The sequence below is a fragment of the Bombina bombina genome, chromosome 1 (assembly GCF_027579735.1).
Source record: "Bombina bombina isolate aBomBom1 chromosome 1, aBomBom1.pri, whole genome shotgun sequence".
Classification (NCBI taxonomy): domain Eukaryota; kingdom Metazoa; phylum Chordata; class Amphibia; order Anura; family Bombinatoridae; genus Bombina; species Bombina bombina.
The window spans coordinates 1,306,240,159-1,306,254,407 of record NC_069499.1 but is presented as its reverse complement, the minus strand read 5'-3'; the positions used below and the strand labels follow the sequence as shown (position 1 = coordinate 1,306,254,407).

General features: G+C 43.4%; 1 protein-coding gene across 1 annotated transcript in view; it reads right to left on the bottom strand.

Moving 5' to 3' along the window:
- Positions 1–10,255, bottom strand: part of C1H19orf12 (chromosome 1 C19orf12 homolog) — a 131,053-nt gene extending 120,798 nt beyond the window's left edge. Inside the window, exon 1 of the mRNA XM_053701825.1 lies at positions 10,219–10,255. The gene's annotated coding sequence lies outside the window, so the exon portion shown is untranslated. The remainder of the gene's footprint in view (positions 1–10,218) is intronic.
- Between the last annotated feature and the right edge of the window lie 3,994 nt (positions 10,256–14,249).

The following is a 14,249-nucleotide window of genomic DNA, read 5'->3' as shown; positions in this document are numbered from 1 at the left end:
ATAATTATTAGGCAACCTCCTTTCCTTTGGCAAAATGGGTCAAAAGAAGGACTTGACAGGCTCAGAAAAGTAAAAAATAGTGAGATATCTTGCAGAGGGATGCAGCACTCTTAAAATTGCAAAGCTTCTGAAGCGTGATCATCGAACAATCAAGCGTTTCATTCAAAATAGTCAACAGGGTCGCAAGAAGCGTGTAGAAAAACCAAGGCGCAAAATAACTGCCCATGAACTGAGAAAAGTCAAGCGTGCAGCTGCCAAGATGTCCCTTGCCACCAGTTTGGCCATATTTCAGAGCTGCAACATCACTGGAGTGCCCAAAAGCACAAGGTGTGCAATACTCAGAGACATGGCCAAGGTAAGAAAGGCTGAAAGACGACCACCACTGAACAAGACACACAAGCTGAAACGTCAAGACTGGGCCAAGAAATATCTCAAGACTGATTTTTCTAAGGTTTTATGGACTGATGAAATGAGAGTGAGTCTTGATGGGCCAGATGGATGGGCCCGTGGCTGGATTGGTAAAGGGCAGAGAGCTCCAGTCCGACTCAGACGCCAGCAAGGTGGAGGTGGAGTACTGGTTTGGGCTGGTATCATCAAAGATGAGCTTGTGGGGCCTTTTTGGGTTGAGGATGGAGTCAAGCTCAACTCCCAGTCCTACTGCCAGTTTCTGGAAGACACCTTCTTCAAGCAGTGGTACAGGAAGAAGACTGCATCCTTCAAGAAAAACATGATTTTCATGCAGGACAATGCTCCATCACACGCGTCCAAGTACTCCACAGCGTGGCTGGCAAGAAAGGGTATAAAAGAAGAAAATCTAATGACATGGCCTCCTTGTTCACCTGATCTGAACCCCATTGAGAACCTGTGGTCCATCATCAAATGTGAGATTTACAAGGAGGGAAAACAGTACACCTCTCTGAACAGTGTCTGGGAGGCTGTGGTTGCTGCTGCACGCAATGTTGATGGTGAACAGATCAAAACACTGACAGAATCCATGGATGGCAGGCTTTTGAGTGTCCTTGCAAAGAAAGGTGGCTATATTGGTCACTGATTTGTTTTTGTTATATTTTTGAATGTCAGAAATGTATATTTGTGAATGTTGAGATGTTATATTGGTTTCACTGGTAAAAATAAATAATTGAAATGGGTATATATTTGTTTTTTGTTAAGTTGCCTAATAATTATGCACAGTAATAGTGACCTGCACACACAGATATCCCCCTAAAATAGCTATAACTAAAAACAAACTAAAAACTACTTCCAAAACTATTCAGCTTTGATATTAATGAGTTTTTTGGGTTCATTGAGAACATGGTTGTTGTTCAATAATAAAATTAATCCTCAAAAATACAACTTGCCTAATAATTCTGCACTCCCTGTATGATGATGAACACTCAACTATCACGGAATGCAATGGAATTAAATATGTTATGCATCACAGAATTAAAAAAAAAAAACAAAAAAAAACTTTAAAATGTAAAATTATGACTTCCGGTGGGCGGGCGCAGCGAGTGGAAGCAGAGAACGGAGCTCCGCTGTTCTCGGCTCCTTAACTTGGGTAAAAGCCTAAGGTGCGCCCTTAAACAGAGCTGGATTCCTTGGCAGGGGTACCCAAACCTGCCCGGACACTTGACAGCAAGGGATCGGACATCGGATCCCCCCGCCGCAGAAGTAGCAAGACAGAGGTGGCAGAAGGCAGTTGCGGCCGCAGCTAAGCTGACACGCAGAGACCGCAAGGTAAAAAAGAGACTCACACACTTTCTAAGAACCTGGCGACAAATACCTGCACCTCGCCTAGAGCCAAGATACTTAGGGAGCAACTTGTAAGTCCAGGAGGGAGAGCAAATTCAAAGGCGGGAAAAGCCGCCATCTTGCCCTTGCTGTGCACTAAACAAAATAAAGCAGGCTGCAGCGCATCTGGTGCACAATATAGAAGTGACTCTATTAATGCCTGCAGGCTAAACAGTTATTACAGGCACAATTGGAGGGGGGACTTTGTACTTCTCATTGCAGCGAGTGGCCATTAACCCCTTGGGTGTTCACTTAACAGCAGAGAGCACCATTTAAACAACAGAGGGACAAAAACAAGCCGAGGGTCCAAAACACACAAGAGAACTGAAGTGTGATCTTGGAAAAAAGGGCCACACAAACTCACAAGCCAAACACCTGCTTATGGACACATGCCCTAAATGGCCTGAGGGTCACTGAAGGGCCCCCTTTTCTTTACCTGCCCCCCTCCCCCTCCCCCCCTCTCTCTGAAAGCGCAGGTTCTCTAAACTGGGGGAGGCTTATCATTCATATCATTCTGTGCTGTTAGCCCAGGAAAAGAGACAAGACACAACCTGGGGAGAGACAACCCTTTGACCCAAAACCCCCCAGACCGCATCCCATCTGAGTAGTAGCATCACCCCCCACAGCATGCAGGGCTAGGAGGTGTGGGTCTGCCCCCCCTGCTCACCTAACGCTGACTAAATACCAGTATAAACCTAGTCCAAACTCCATCCAGTGGCCTATAGAAACCTAGTCACAATCTATCATCCCATATTAAAACAACAAAATTACTGCAGACACACAACATAGTTGGTGAACGCAACTGGGGACCCCCAAAGCTGTATGCAAAAATACTACCATTCATACATCAAAAAAACAGGAACAATGGCGAGCAGACTTAAAAATGCAGACAAAAAAAAGAACCACGGGGAGACACCACAAGCTCCTGTTGGGGCTGAAGAGGGGGCGAACTTTAATTCTATAGACACCCACCCCATTGTTTCACAGATCTCAGCACTGTTCCTACCAAAAATAGAACAACTGCAAACAGGAATGGACTCACTCACAACGGAAGTAAAATCTTTCAATGGCAGACTAACCCAAGTGGAACAGAGGGTGGCAGAGGGGGAGACCCGCCACAGAGAAGCTGCAGCTACCATCCAATCTTTGCAACAACAGACCGACCGACTATGGGCAAAAATTGATGACCTGGAGAACAGGTCAAGAAGAAACAACCTGCGGATAGTGGGTATACCAGAATCACTCCCGGGATCACAGCTTGTGGAGTTCGCAGAGATAACCCTACCAAAGATGCTGCATATCCCTCAAGCATGTCTCCCATGCACGGTAGAAAGAGCCCACAGAGTGGGTGACCCAAGAAGACAGGGGGAGAATAATCAACAGCCGCGTCAGATCATGGTAAAATACCTCAACTTCAAGGCGAAAGTGGCAATTCTCCAGGCCTACAGGAAAATTCCTTCCCTGGAATATGAGGGCAAAAAAATATACCTGTTCCAAGATTACTCAGCAACAGTTGCAGCCAGAAGGAAAGAATTCTCACCTTATTGCAAACAACTGATGGAGCAGGGTAGAGCGGCAGCCCTCCTGTACCCAGCGAGATTAAGACTGCAGACAACCAACGGACCGCTGTTCTTCGAGTCACCAAAACAGCTCAAGCTGCACTTGCAAAGAGAGGGAGAGCAACGACAAGCAAGAGAGCAAAGAAATGATGCTCCTGATCCATAAAACCCAAAGCCCAAGACTGGGGCCACAGAAAGACACTGAAAAGAAAAGAATAAAACATCTCAAGGACTGGGACATATAAAACCATATCCTTTACAAGTGAGGGGGGGGGGGGGGGACTTTATCTCTCTGCTGAAAGCACTTTGCGGGTTGTAGAAACTGTTGGGGGATAGAAAAGGGGAAAATTTGCTGTTGTATTGCAAGACTTGTTGTTAACTGGTTTATTTAGCACTAGATAGCATCTGTCTGGCCCTGAGGCGCTGCCCCCTAGGGAAAAGAGGACGGACTTTGGTGACCGCAGTAACAAGTAAGTACAGTGCACCTTGACATACTCAATCAGCTAAGCACAGTATACCACACACGACTACATCAATACACAGTTCTAAAGGCATAAACTAAGCATACTACCCAGAGACCATGAAAATCACCATATGGAACGTGGGGGGGATAACCTCCCCTATTAAAAGAAAGGCGATATTAAGACACCTCAACACCAAGAGGACTGATATAGCAATATTGGAGGAGACACATCTCTCACAAATTGAGCATCAAAAACTCAGGCAGAGTTGGGTGGGAGAGGTGCTATACACACCATATGAAAGGAAAAGAGCAAGGGGGGTGGCCATCCTACTCCGTAAGGGTCTAAATTACACCATCACACAGACAGTAGCTGACGTTGAGGGCAGATACCTGATGGTCAACCTACAAGTAGACACGCAGCCCTTGGTGCTGTGTGGGATATATGGCCCCCAGACGGGGAAGAGACAGTTTTTCAATCACATCCAAAGCCAGCTCATACAATTCTCAGACCTCCCTATTATAGCGGGGGGAGACTACAATATTGCCCCACACACACCGGCTGATAGGTTCCGTAACCCCAATAGTGACACACATCCAGCACAACCATGGAAAGGATCCAAAAGAGAAACGCTAATCCTGAAAAACTTTTGTAGCACCCTGTCCCTGTCAGATGTTTGGAGAGAAAGAAACCCTGAGACACGAGACTACACATGCTCACACCCATCTAAAACCACCCTCTCCCGTATAGACTACTTTTTGGTATCCAAATTGCTATGCCCTAAGGTCAAGGAGATAAAAATAGATCCTATTACGCTATCAGACCATGCTCCAGTCACATTGGAGTTGCGTACTGACACCCCACAGAGAAAGACCTGTAGATGGAATTTTCCCACATATCTATACCACGATCTAAATCTTAGAAAACACCTGATAGGAGAGTGGCTAGTGTACAAGGACCTTAACACTCAACATATAAACAATGTACCCCTGTTCTGGGAAACTGCAAAAGCGGTTCTGAGAGGAGTGGTGACAGCCTACGCGATAAAGCTCACTAAAACATGCAGGAAGAGAGGAGAGCTCCTCTTGCGCCAGCTCCTTAACGCTAGGAACCAGTATCTAAGACACCCGACGGACCAGAATAGAATTAAATACAGAGACACTAAGGCCCTCAGAGACACGCACCTCATACAAACATCAGTTAAAGCCCACAACAGATTACAGGCTAAATTCTACCGTTATGGGAATCGTACAGGGAAGTTATTAGCAAGAATTACCAGACTAGATAGGAAACCTAATACTGTAACGGCCATCAGAGGACAGGACAGGATACTGACACAGGAATCAGAAATTCACAAGGCATTCATAGACTACTATTCTAATCTTTACAACTCCCAAGAAGTAAGTGCAGAACAGAAACAAAATTTCTGGAAAGACATGACTCTCCCACAGATAGAGGAGGAACAACTACACAAACTGAATGTCCCAATCCAGCCCCGAGAGGTCGCTAGAGCAATTGACATGCTGCCGCTAGAGAAAACCCCTGGACCTGATGGCTTACCGGGGGAATTCTATAAAATGCTCAAAGGAGAAACATCAGAAACACTCACACTTTTGTTTAACGCTATCATGGAAGGGAGGGCAAACTTATCTAACAGATTTACAGAAGCAAATGTGACAATCATCCCCAAGCCAGACAGAGACCCACTACTGACGTCATCCTACAGACCAATTTCCCTACTGAATTCGGACTACAAACTGTTTACAAAAATTTTGGCCAACAGACTTGCAGAAATACTGCCATCACTGATACATGACGACCAGACGGGATTTGTGAAAGGCAGATCCTCTGTCAAAAACATGAGAAAGCTACAGGTGGTGCTCTCACACTACTGGAGGAAAGGTAAACAAGACCAAGATCGGGAGGGTGAGGATGCTTGCCTGATACTTGTGGATGCCGAAAAAGCATTCGACAAATTACTGTGGGATCACCTGTTCACGACACTGGGGAAATTTGGGATACAGGGAGACTTCATGACAGCCATACGCACCATTTACAATGATCCTCGCGCAGCGATCCTGGTCAATGGCACGCCATCCAATACATTCCCGCTCCTGAGGGGTACGAGACAGGGATGCCCCCTGTCTCCGATCCTCTTTGACCTCGCACTTGAGCCATTGGCGATTAAAATTAGAAAAGACACGGAGGGACTTAGGATAGGTAAAGAAACGCTACATATATCCCTCTTCGCAGATGACATGATCCTATACACGCGCGAGCCTAGAAGGAATATCCCCTGTATAATGCGTATTATTGCTGAATTTGGCGAAATCTCAGGGTACTGCATGAACAAAGAGAAATCCGAGCTATTATGGCTACGGAATAGCAGGCCTGAGGTGCCACTTGGAGATAACTTTAAAATAGTTACCAATACATTCAAATACTTAGGCATCACGCTGGCTAGTGACCCCACTCAGTGGTACGACATCAATTTTAAACCACTTCTTAAAAATTTGAGACAGACACTCCTGAATTGGTCCACTCTACCGCTCACACTGTCGGGGAGAGTGGGACTAATCAAAATGATATTATTTCCCAAAATGCTGTATACACTACAGATGCTCCCAGAGCTGATACATAAACAAGATCTTAAAACACTAAATAGGGACATTACACAATTTCTGTGGAAAGGGAAAAAGCACAGACTAAGCTATCTCAAAATGACAGCTACGCCTGAGATGGGAGGTTTTGGACTCCCAAACATAGAACACTACAACTGGGCGGCTTTGGCTAAATATGTGATGGACTGGCTCCTAGATAAAGGCAACTTCACCAATCATAAATTGGAGGAGCAACTCATTACACCGTGGTCCCTGAAAATGCTTCCACACATGACCAGAGCTCAGGTTGAAGGGGCAGTTGGAGGCGCAGCCCTTTACTTCCACCCCATAAAAGCGTGGTGGAGGATCTGCAGGGCCTTTGGAGTTACACACAGGTGCACTGTCTATCTCCCACTACGAGGCAACCCTGATTTCCAGGCGGGTTTCACTACCAAACCTTTTAAACAGTGGGAGGAATGGGGAGTAACGACCCTCCGACAAATACTGTCGGAGGACCAGAAAACTATTAAGCCATTCATTGACCTACAAACTGACTTCCACATACCTAGAAATCACCACTTCGCTTTCCTCCAGATAAGACACTACGTGCAGGGCCTTCTGAGGTCTGGGGCTCTGCCTGACACGGACTGTGAGGTTTATAAGCTACTGTCACTGACTAGAGGGGGGATGACTTCCATCTCCCACACCTACAGAGCCCTTCAGACACTACCCAATAGCACCACGAGAGACTACATTCAGGAGACATGGAATACACTGACTGACCAGTCAACCTTAGATCAGATCGTGGAGCAAAGTATCACGAAGGTGAGAAAAGCCTCACTATCAAGTGAAATCCGAGAATCACATATGAAGCTATTACACAAAGCATATATAACTCCTAGGATGTACCACAGGTGGAATCCAGACACCACTGGACTATGCCCAAAATGCTCACACCCCAAACCAGACATGTTACATATGATATGGCAATGCCCAAGACTTGCAAAATTTTGGGGAATGACAAGGAGTTGGGTAGAGAGGGTCATTAGGGACACATTTGAACTGACAGCGATCAGGGTTATATTCCTGCACTCACCGACAGAGGAACTACCTCACTCTAAATTTATTCACAATGTGATACTATTGGCCAGAAAACTCATTCTTAAGCATTGGATGACAGCTGACTCACCGAGCCTGACGCACCTGAAACTCGCTTTACAACAACAGATGGTATATGAGCAGATAGACACGCAGGGAGACATAACACTACGGGCTAAACACTTTCTGACCAAGTGGGAACCCCTTATTGATAGCTTAGACCTTCAGCATCAGAAACAGATTATATACCCACTCAAGGACTCAGATTATGTACTACAAGCACAACTACATGGCAAATGGAACATCTTCCGTTAGCTAAACAACTACTCACCACATAGGAGGGAAGGAGACTGAGGGAGACGAACCCGGGGGGGGGGGGGCGCCTCGGGACGAGACAGCGAAACGCAGTCTTCACAAGATGAGAGAGAGGCGAGGCAAAGAGACAGAAGCTGATACTTTATGTTACTAGTTACTGATTAGAAGCTTTACCCTAAGTAGAAAAAGTTTATGTTTATATATATCGCTCTGGGATGATTGCCGGCTAAGAAAAGACTTTTATGAACTGGCACAACGCCACAATGATATGCAGACTTTCCTTAAACAACTATAGTAGAGAGGCGTGACAAGCTGGCAATCTACAGTCCATGGTTTATGTTTATAGGACCTAACGCAGGCTTAGTAGAAGGGGAGGCCGCAGACAGGGGAATAGTAGAATCAGTTAGGATTAGGGAAAGTAGAATGTATTATAAAACCCAGTGTTGCTATAGCGACTATGTTTTTTTTGTTGTGATATGTATAAATTTCAATGTTTACACTCATTGTTGCTGTGGCGAGTATTGGAAATAAATAAAGTATTTAAAAAAAAAAAAAAAAATGTAAAATTATTTGACACTAGTACTACTCAATTGCTCATACTTTGTATTACCTCTGTGGCATCTAAAATAGAACTTTGTTAAATTGGTTTTTTTTTAAGAATTTTCCTGTTCTTGAAAAAAAAAAAAAAAAAAAAAAACACTTTAATTTTATGCTTGTGGGGCACATCCATGGCTACCAATGGAGCTGTGGCAGTTTTATCAGCCAGCATTACTTTCGCACAGGCTAGCTGTGCACAAACATGTGATTCCTGTTAGTTTCAAAATAATCAGCTATAATTTAACCTAAAAAATAAAATCCCTTTTATATAGTGTTTTTTCATAGGCAAGGCATGGAAGATTTTCCTTTAAAGTCCATTTGATTGGGTTCTTTCCGGATAATATGCATATTCTTCCAATTTTGGGATTAAATGGTTATTTCCTTTTAGCCTATTTAACAAATATAATAAAAGTGACTTTCTATTATTTTTACAAATTTCCATGTCCTCAATGGCTTTTTACAGTGTCTGGTCCCTTGTCTGGACCTGTTGGTGTGGGACATTGCAAAACTATTATATATATATATATAAGAAAATTAGGTGCCTGGATTGATATGTCATGTCAGTATACACCACACACACACACATTCACACTCACTCTCATACAACACACACCAGAGACTATCATACAATACACACACTCCCATACAACACAGCCACACAAGTCACAACCCAGTAAACATGGTGCTGCTACCCAGTAATGGGTCCCAACCCATGGTTTGAAGAACCCTGCTCTATCTGAATCATGAAAGAAAAAAATTGGGTTTAGTATCCCTTTAAATTAGGCTCAAAGGTAAAGATGGAAACAGATTTAACTAATAATTCTGCTTCATAAACACAGTATTGGTTGCATTAATAGAGCGGTGAAGTTATTTATTGGCTTTATTTTGGAGGGGGTGAGGGAGTTTAACATTGCAAAGGTGTACTTTTGGGTAAATGAAATAAAATCTGTTTAGGTGCTCCTAAGTGGTAGGAGCTTATTTGGGCAATGGGAGTTTAAATGACATTTTAGCTAGTCAATACTTTATTTTTGAGGGTAAAAATAAAGGGCTTGTTTAAAATCCACTCACAACCAGAAGGTTCCTTATCACCCTATGCATACCAATGTCCCACATATACTGCTGACCGTTCAAAAAGCCCCCAGCTCCATAAGCCTCTGCTTTTCACTCCACACAAAAAAAGTGTTGGTCATCTTTCACCAGAACATTTGAACATTATACCTTCAGATTTGTTATTAACAAATTAGCATCATGAGTTTGAACAATTTACAACAAAAAAATTACCCCCACCATGATTAAGGTTAAGTCATGGAATGCCCTTCAATATTTTTCTCATTAAGTTGTTTTTTAAATGTATTTATATACTTTAGGTAAACGCCAGCTGATAAGACCATTTCTGGGGAATAATGTTTGTTTATCACCGATTCATGCACAATTTACACGAGTTATACCTTTTAGAAATAGGTCATAAGGTCAGAACATTTTTTTTATTTACTTTCTTAATAACTTGGTAAACAGAAATGTCTACATGTAATTTCTATGAAAATGTTTTACTAAACAAAACGTTCAAGTTTATTCTTGAAATTAAAGTTATATGTTGAAAGTAAATATTTTAAGTGTCTTCTTAAGAACGTATACACTTACGAGCAATTTATCTTTTTATCTTAAGAGTATTTGACCAACTTAAAATAATGTGTTGACCTTTAGGTGAAACATGATGTAATGACATCATCTTTCATTTTACACCATAACGTCAGCCGAACAGGTGCAAAGATCACAAGCTCATGTCCGATCACTCACCTCATAGGCAGCGCTAGTCTGAAATGTGAAGGCTTAGCCTGGGGCCAGGTGACATTCTATTGGTTGCAAGGAAAACGGGCTTGACAAGCTCCCATTGGTAAATCACTGACATATGTCATTACGCAAGAGCAAACCGCTTGATTCTACGGGTTCCCATGCTTTACGGGCGTGCTTCACTTCTATTGGTTAAGGTATCACCCTATTCGAGAAGGTTTACGTGATCACATGTTGACATCTGGAGCATGCGCTGTGAACATGCGTTTTATTTATTTTTGTATTACCTTTCGTAAGTAATTTCATACGATTACACTGAAACTCAGTTTTAGACCATAAAGAGTGTACAGGGGAGGGGAATAACAACTCCAAATGTCGAGGCTGTTCAGCCATGAAATACATTGTCTCTAGACCACTCTGTATTGTGGTTACAGGCTGCGATAATTTATTGGTTGTAGTGTGCCGCCGACACGTCTTTCTATGCGTGTCAGTTGAAGAGGAGATTGGGTGCAGAGAAGCATCTAATCGGCGACTGACTAAGAAAAAACAGCAACTGTTTTTGGGCGTACAGCGTCCTAACATCTTTTATGTTTCTGCTATAGATATGTTTTTAATTGAGTTACTGCCCTTTACGTAGGCTTACCATAATTTTTAGAGGTGAAACTGGGACCACCTGGTGCGGTGCCAGTGGGGGTGTGGTCAGGAGCGTGGTCAAGGGGGCGTGGCAATTACCGGTCCTTTTAAAGTAGTAGCTTTTATGTGTGTAATGTTTCGTGGATACTCTACCCTTCCTCAGTCAAACAAGTGAATCACACAGTTTAAATAGACCATAACACCACCCCCTAGTGAAAAAGGCACCATTACGTTGTCATGGCAAATAAATCAATAATATAAATCTCATATTCTAAATAATACTAAACATCAAGCATAATTATCACTTTCATAATTATCAATTTCACAATTTAATATCTGCAGTGTAATATGTGTTTTATGTGTCTAATTAAGGAACAGAGCCAAATACTGATAAGGCATAAATACAACATTGAATGAAAGTAAAAAAGAAACACGTACCTGCTAAAGCTGTTTAAGAGGCTACTCTATACCATAATGCAGGAAGATTATAGCCAAAATGCTATCCTGCATGAAGTAAAGCAAGATCCAGGCCAGAAAATCCTGCCTGTACTTCCTGGTCATACCCATATGATTCCCCTAAAGGTGTATTAGCGGCAATGTCACCAGGGGTCGGGGGGTGTTACATTTTTAGAAAAATAAACCAAGTAACACTATAAAATTAAAAAAACCCTATGCTGCTCACTCAGCCGGTATTACTAAATGTAAACTTTGAAGGACACGAACGTTAAGCTAAGCAGGGCTGTATGTAACAAAGTACCAGCATCCAACTATGCTGGAGAGCCACAGTCCAGACAGGTGGGCTGAAACCCAGACACATGATTTGAAACCTGGAGGTGGCAACCCTACTGGGACAGAATGAACAACTGGGTGGGACACTGGGACAGCGCCTCCAAACCGGGACAATCCCAGTAAAAGTGGGACTTCTGGAAAGCCTACCTTTACGTCAATATCAATGTCCTATTACAGATAGGTTTTTTAATTGATATTGACGTAATGGGCAGTAACTCAATGTCCTATTATAACCCGGGGACTTAAAAGGGACCGTAGACACTTTGTAATATGAAATACTTTAAGGGGGCAGTAAAGTAAGAGTTAATGGCTAGATTACAAGTGGACCACTAAATTATCGTGCCATTACAAGTTGCTCTGAAAATTAATCGGAGATTAGATCTCTGGTTAATTTTCTAAAAGTGCCACAAAAGCCCTCAAAATAGAGGGCATTATAGTTTTTAATAAAAAAAAATGCAGTAGGCAGTTTTTGGCGTCTAAAGTTGGTGGGAGTGGGGTGTTAGAAAACAAAAAAAAACACTGAAAAGTACCTTTACATTGCCATAGACCGCAATATAAATATATGTATATAATCATATACAAAGTTAAGAGGTGGAACAGCAAATCCGGACCGGGTACACATCCCATGACCCACAACCAGGCTCAGCTTTGGTTGCTATCGCGCTCACATAAAGCTACATCCACTTGCAGGGTCACAGGCAGTTAACCCCGGGCCTGCCTAGGTGCAGGAACCAAAGGGTGAATTACAGAAACAAACACAGTTACACACATAAAAAAAGTCCAGCACAAGCTCACAGCTAAGAATAAAAGCAAAACTGGAAGAGTTAGTTACCGCATATGGCCAAATGGGACAAGCTCAGGCACCACATCAAGGTCTCTTCCTAGTGCCTGAGTCCCTAATACAGCCACACACACAAATGCAGGCTAATAAACAAACTAGGAACAAGTCACGGTTCACAGACTTATGTAATCACTCCGGGCGTAAGCAAAGTTAAGAGGTGGAACAGCACATCCGGACCGGACCGGGTACACATCCCATAACCCACAACCAGGCTCAGCTTTGGTTGCTATCGCACTCACATAAAGCTACATCCACTTGCAGGGTCACAGGCAGTTAACCCCAGGCCTGCCTAGGTACAGGAACCAAAGGGTGAATTACAGAAACAAACACAGTTGCACACATAAAAAAGTCCAGCACTCGCTCACAAGCTCACAGCTAAAAATAAAAGCAAAACTGGAAGAGTTCGTTACCGCATTTGGCCAAATGGGACAAGCTCAGGCACCACGTCAAGGTCTCTTCCTAGTGCCTGAGTCCCTAATACAGCCACACAAATGCAGGCTAATAAACAAACTGGGAACAAGTCAGGGTTCACAGACTTATGTAATCACTCAGGGCGTAAGAAAAGTTAAGAGGTGGAACAGCACATCCGGACCGGGTACACATCCCATGACCCACAACCAGGCTCAGCTTCGGTTGCTATTGCACTCACATAAAGCTACATCCACTTGGGTGAATTACAGAAACAAACACAGTTACACACAAAAAAAGTCCAGCACTCGCTCACAGCTAAGAATAAAAGCAAAACTGAAAGAGTTAGTTAACGCATTTGGCCAAATGGGACAAGCTCAGGCACCACGTCAAGGTCTCTTCCTAGTAACTCTTCCAGTTTTGCTTTTATTCTTAGCTGTGAGCGAGTGCTGGACTTTTTTATGTGTGTAACTGTGTTTGTTTCTGTAATTCACCCTTTGGTTCCTGCACCTAGGCAGGCCCGGGGTTAACTGCCTGTGACCCTGCAAGTGGATGTAGATTTATGTGAGTGCGATAGCAACCAAAGCTGAGCCTGGTTGTGGGTCATGGGATGTGTTCCCGGTCCGGTCTGGATGTGCTGTTCCACCTCTTAACTTTGTTTACGCCCTGAGTGATTACATAAGTCTGTGAACACTGACTTGTTCCCAGTTTGTTTATTAGCCTGCATTTGTGTGTGTGGCTGTATTAGAGATTCAGGCACTAGGAAGAGACCTTGACGTGGTGCCTGAGCTTGTCCCATTTGGCCATATGCAGTAACTAACTCTTCCAGTTTTGCTTTTATTCTTAGCTGTGAGCGAGTGCTGGACTTTTTTATGTGTGTAACTGTGTTGGTTTCTGTAATTCACCCTTTGGTTCCTGCACCTAGGCAGGCCCGGGGTTAACTGCCTGTGATCCTGCAAGTGGATGTAGCTTTATGTGAGTGCGAAAGCAACCAAAGCTGAGCCTGGTTGTGGGTCATGGGATGTGTACCCGGTCTGGTCTGGATGTGCTGTTCCACCTCTTAACTTTGCTTACGCCTGGAGTGATTAGATAAGTCTGTGAACCCTGACTTGTTCCTAGTTTGTTTATTAGCCTGCATTTGTGTGTGTGGCTGTATTAGGGACTCAGGCACTAGGAAGAGGCCTTGACGTGGTGCCTGAGCTTGTCCCATTTGGCCAAATGCTGTAACTAACTCTTCCAGTTTTGCTTTTATTCTTAGCTGTGAGCGAGTGCTGGATTTTTTTATGTGTGTAACTGTATATAATCATATACATATATATGTTGCCCTCCCATAGGAGCCTCTCGTGAGTGCAATGCTTCCTAGCAA